This window comes from Pteropus alecto, unplaced genomic scaffold (assembly GCF_000325575.1).
Source record: "Pteropus alecto unplaced genomic scaffold, ASM32557v1 scaffold134, whole genome shotgun sequence".
NCBI lineage: Eukaryota > Metazoa > Chordata > Mammalia > Chiroptera > Pteropodidae > Pteropus > Pteropus alecto.
The window spans coordinates 3,589,559-3,595,652 of record NW_006436283.1 but is presented as its reverse complement, the minus strand read 5'-3'; positions in this window follow the sequence as shown (position 1 = coordinate 3,595,652).

Here is a 6,094-nt window from a genome sequence, read left to right as displayed (position 1 = left end):
TCGGCTTCCCCTCGAGCCAGAGGCACTGGTGAGGCCCAGTCCCTCCTTCCCCGGTCCGTGGAGTGACGGCGAGGGCCGGAGCAGGAGCAGGCGAGGCCTTCATCCGCGGGCGGAGGGTGAGCGCCGCAGCCCGGCCAGTCCCGGCTGGTGTGTGGCCCTCCCGCCCCGTCCCTCTGAGGGACCGTGCGGGCACCCGGGAGAGTACTGGAGTCACATAGGTTGGCTTTGAAAACGGGCAGCCCAAACCGCCCAACTCTAGAAAAAAAGAACTTGCTTTAGGTCCTAAAAACAAGTTAAATTGTAAAAGATGCAAAACACAGAGACTAAAATATACCAACATCAACCTCAAAACAGGTCACGATTAAAAATATCCGTTGCTGTTCCTGTCCATATGTGTCCATGTAGCACATAGATCTCTTTTCTTCAGATTATGAAAGCGACATATGTTTATTATGAAAAACAAAGAAAAACACAGGGAGGAAACCAGGCCACCCATGATCTCACAGCGGACGGACGGGCCGCTGCGCTCGGCGTTTCGTATGTTGCTTCCCTGTATTTTCATGTGTTTCCTTTATATTGTTTCATGTTTCTGTTTTCTACACAAGTAGGGTCTTCAGCACATAAATCATTTAAGAAAAATAATTTACCGAGGCGGAACTCACATGTGAACGTGAGCAATTCCATGGCATTTAGAGCATTCGCGATGTCGTGCAGCCGGTAAGAGGTGGTGTTTCCCTGTCGACCCGTCGTGGAACACGCGCTGGCTTTAAATTTCCTGGTGTCGTCCTTAGGCTGCTGGAAGCATCCTGTGCACACTCCGCCGGAGCTGCGTCTGTCTGCTTCCTTGTGGCAGGCCCGGGAATTGAGCCTTGCCCAGTCGGTCCCTCCTGCGTGTCCGTCCCCACCTCTACCCAGCTGACTCGGAGCTGGATTTCCAGCGAGACCTCCCACACCGAAGCGTCCGTGCCACGCCCGCCTTCAGAGCCTCCTCTGCAGACATGGCTGAAACCCAGGGCGTCCTCTGCCACCGGTGCCACCTAACGTCCTGCTGTCCCCGCCAGGAGCCTGAGCCATCCTGACACCTCCTTTCCCCACCCCCATGCAGCCCATCCCGAGGTCCAGGTGACTTTACCTCCGGATTCCTCTCGGATGCTCTGCAATTCCTCTCTTCACATCTGCGTCACCCCATCGTGGCCCTAGCCACCATTTCGCCTTGCTGGGGAATACTGCTTTAGGCTCCCGACTGGGCTCTGGTCTCCTCCCGTCACCCCGCAGTTCATCGAGAGCCCCGTTTCCGGGATGCAGAGCTGGCCACGTCGGCTCCGTCTTTTCCTTCTCGGAACCTTTCCACGACCTCCTGTTCCTTCCAGCACGGAGATCTGAGTCCCCGACGTGCCTGCGGGGCCTGCTTCCTCCGCCATCTCTCCAGCTGCTCAGGGCTCCAGCCTCCGGACTCCTCCTGCAGCCCCTCGTATGGACCGTGTTCCCCCCGCCTCAGGGCCTTTGCACGGACTGTTCTCCCTCTGCGATCTCTCTCCCCCGTTTGCGCTCGTTCATCCTCGCTTATCTCCCTGATCTTAGCACAACCTCTCCTACAGGGAAGCCCCCTCCCCCGCCCCCGACCCGATGGAGCCTTTTAGGGTACACTCTCATTGCGCCTTCTTCTATGATCATTTGCTTAGTGTCTGATTCCCCGACAACGTATAAGGTTTAAAGGGCAAGGACCATAATAAGTCACTGGGAAATGTATGTTGAAGCGGCCAACGAAAAAACGATGTAACTACTAGGACGAAGCACACGGGCATTTTAAAGCTGTCAACGTATGGTGCCGAGGTGCTTTCTGGAAGGTGGGGGGAGCAGGGTACGTACCTGCGTACGAGGGTGTCGGTGTAGCCACACCTTTACCGTAAATTCTGTGCCCACAGCAAGTCCTCGGTCATCTGACAAGTTCACAGCCAGGGACAGCACAAGTCCGAACAGTCAGCGGCAGAGGTGCTTGGCCATGCGGGGACCGAGCGGCCGAGCCATGTCAAAGACACAAAGGTGGCTGCACATACGGGCGCCCAGGCCGCTCTCGGGCCAGAAGACAGGAGCAGTCGTTTGGTCGGCCCGTCAAAGCCACGTCTGACCATTCAGGCCTGGAGGCCTGGGGGAAATGGCCAGGGAAAGGACTAGAAAGAAGTTAACGGAAGAGAGAGAAGGAAGGGTGAGCAGAGGCAGCAGAGCTCAGGGACGGGGCGGGTGGCAGGGACAGGGCCTGGCGCAGGAAGTCGCAGACCTGCGGGTGATTCGAGAAGGTGCGGTGTGTGGGGACCGCGCCATCTTGCTGGCTCACATTTCTGGCACCTGGGCTGGAGAGACTCTAAGCCCAGGACTCTGACATGACCCCCGCTTGTGGCCTCCCTGAGCTGGGTCCTTCTAGGATGGTCCCAGTGATCCTGCCTCCTGGTACGCAGAGGCTGCCACCTTCATGGTCAGGTTAAAGATGGTGGCTTTCGACTTGCCGGCCGACTGTCTTCCCTGCTGGCTTTGATGGACACGCCTCTGTGGTGGGGGGTGGAGTCCCATGTGGCAAGGAAATCAGCTCTAGCTGCTAACAACTGAAGCCTTCAGTCTGAGAGCCTCCGAGGAGCTGACTTCCGCCAGTGAACGATGGGCTTGGAGGTGCACTCTTCCTCAGTCGGGCCTCCCGGGGAGTCACCTGCAGGCTCGGGGGTGGGAGATGCTCGGAGACGAGAACCCAGCTAAGCCAAGGCCAGATTCCCAACCACAGGAACTGAACACACTGCCCACAATATTGAGGTTTCAGGGCGATTGGACTCTTAGTGGCTCGAGACTCCAAGTTCAAAGGTTACAATCAAACAACAAGCCCGCCCAGATCCCAAGGGAGGGGACAGAAGGAGGAAGCCAAGGTCACACTGTGGAAAAGCAGGAGGCATGGGGGATAGACTCGTGGCCATTTTTGGAGGATATGTTCAGACACAGCCCGCCCGGGGGCCTCGACTCACACCCCTCCTCATGCAAAGTGAGCTCACCGGCCCCCAAGACCCCACGGTTTGGGGCTCAGACTCAAGGTGCAGCATCCAGTCACCGAGACCCAGTCTGGTGGCGATGAGACCCCTGGGGAGGGGTCTCCCAGTCCTGCCAAGGTTCTCCGTGCCCTTTGACTCTGTCCTGAGTCACACTCCCTTTTTCATGAGACTGAGTTTGCAACTGAATGGCCTTCTCAGCCCGCTTCCTTGCCCAGAAAGGTCAGAGTCCAGAAGCCTCTTTAAGTTTTGTCCTGTCGTCATCCCGTTTAGTCCAAGAAACCGAATTCCTTTGAAAACTTGGGGGCTGCCTATGTATAAATTTAAAATAAATTTAAAATCCACTCCACGAACCTTTTTTTTTTAAAATTAATAGACTTTTTTTTTTTTTTTTTAGCAGTTTTAGGTTTACAAAAAAATGGAGTGGAGAGTGGAGAGAGTTCCCATATGCAGACCCCCCCACCCCAGGCCCCCTCTTATATCACGTGCTACATTTTTCCCAAGTGATGCTTAATATATGATTAGAACGAAAGCCTATAGTTTACGTTAGGGTTCACTCGTAGTGCCGTAGGTTCTGTGGGTTTTGACAGGTCTGTAATGTCACGCACCCATCGTTACAGTATCATACAGAGTAGTTTCACTGCCTAAAAGTCCCCAGTGCCCCCTTGTTCATCCCTCCCCCTCCCCAAGCTCCTGGCAGCCATGATTACTGTCTCCACAGGTCTGCCTTGAGCATGAGAAAGGGGCCACGTGAGCCTGACAGGGCCTCACCAACCCAGAGACCAAGGCAGCCACACGGGGTGGTCTGAACTTAAACATTCCTAACCGAAAGCGGGTCATTGGTGGGTGGCCACATCCCAGGCCTGTAGCTTCCTTGGCAAAGGTCAGTCTTAACCTTTGAAATGATCTGCTGTCTCTGCATCTAAGATAGCATGCCTTTGAAATGTCAGCGCGATCGTCCTCTCCAGACCGCGAGGCCACACGGTCATCTCCTCGTGCACATACCATCTCCGTGCGCTGTCAACGCTGCTGCTCCCGAGCCCTCCCGTGTCGGAGAAGCACGTCTCTCCGCTTCGCTGTTCATGCCGTCTGAGGTTCCCCCGCTTTGCTTTCTTCCGCCCCCTGAATCTGCCACCAGTGGATGTCATGTGACCCCCCTTATGTCTCCTCCTTTGATTCCCACGTATAAAATAAGCTGCAGAACTGCCATTCTCCGGAGCATTTTCTCAATCTGTTGAGATTTTTGCTTCCGGGCACTTGTCGTCGGTTTGGCTCAAACTCTCATAAGACTTTTTCTTAGACGGGATGTTCTTCCGTGGACAGCCAATTCTGGAATGTCTGGTAGCTGGAATCACAGTAGGTAGGCTTTGCAGACCAGCTTCCTGCCCCTAGCACCACAAGAGGCTTGGAGACCAGCCCTTCTGCGCCGGGCTTCCCATGAGGATGCCGCGGGAGAGGCCCCGGGGAGTTCAAGGCCCGACTGCTACTAAGCAGGCCTGCAGGCGGCCTCTTCAGAGCCTCAGAATGTCCTGCCTGGAAGGCGTCTGAGGCACCTTTGCATTTTCCTGAGGTCGCCCTAAAGCATCTTCCAGCCCCATCTGGCCTTCTTTGTTCTGAAGCCCTTTATTCTGAGAACCCTCCCCTGGCTGAGAAGACCGTTCGGGCCTTTGAAGTCTGCTCCCGATTCCACTTGAAAGGGGTGCTCTTAGCTCCCCGACTCCTTTCTCACTTCGGTAGGCAGAGCCAGGCGCCACCATGAGCGTTCGTTCCACCTGGAAACCCACTTCGCTGGATCGTCAGGGTCGCCAGGTGAACCTGTCCGCTTTCCAGGCTATTGCAGGCAAACAGTTTTACTAAACTTTCTGCCACCACCAGAGTTTCCTTTCCTCCGGGGTCCAACAGCATTGTCTTTCACTTCCTCTCAGGCTCTCGCCAACTTTCCGCAAGGCTGCCAGGCTTTTCTGCCCACTGCCTGCTCCCAGAGCCAGTGCCGTGCGTTTTGGGCTTCGGTGAAGCGGCACAGTCAGGCATGATGCATCACTTAATATGCTAATGACTGCCCCAGTCGCTCCATCCACCTTGCGACCCATGCGAGGCGTTGTCATCTCCATTTACGGGAGTGGAAAATGAGACTCGGAGAAATTGTGTGACTCGTTACAAACTGCGCAGTGAGGCAGCTGAGCGTTGAAAAACAATTTCTAAAAACTAGAAAGCACAGTAGCCTGGGGACATTTAGTAAAGGAGCAACGTAGCAGTATAGGAGTCAATGACCATTAAAGGTATCGTTTACGATGATCCTGAGCCATGAGAAAGTTTGGCACACTCTCTTCATTAAGGCAGGTGACTATATTTTAGTGAGTTCATAAAAAATTAAACATTTTGTGCTTAAACAATTAACCTTCACGTATCTCGAAAATGCATCCGGGGGGAACAGCTCAGCCCCTCCTGCCCTCCCTTGCTCTCGTCCTTCCTTCTCATTTTTGAGAAGGTCCCATGGCCAGTATCGCGAGTGTTCCAGGTTCCTGGCTGCCCAGGTACATGTGATTTAGGACCTATAGGCCAAAATATGAGCATGGAGAGGGGCCGGCCAAACACCCAGAGCACCCGAGGGGCCTCCGTGACGCCGGGATCCATCTACTCTGAGGATGGATGTGCACCAGGGCGCCTCGGACTTGAGCTAAGTAAAAAAGCCACGCCGTGCCCATTAGACAGCTTCTTGAGAGGTGGTGGGGTTTGGGAACCGGAGGCATCCGTGTCCGCGCCGCAGCATCATGCTTGCCGGCCAGAATCAGAGCGCAGCTAAGCCTCCGGCTTGGCGCGAGCAAAATTTGTACGTGCTGGTGCAGGTGGCAATGGGTGTGTGTGTGTGTGTGTGTGTGTGAGAGAGGGGGTGGCTATCCCAGAATCCAAGGGCAGCTGTTCACAGTTCATCTACACTCCCCAAGTCAGTGGCTGCTCCCCGCCATCACACCCCTCCCCCCTCTCAGCCTCTGATCCGCAGATAAGAATCTGGAGGTTGGCCTGGCGCAGTCTGTGTCCACTCTGGTCCGATGGGCTCTAGCCAG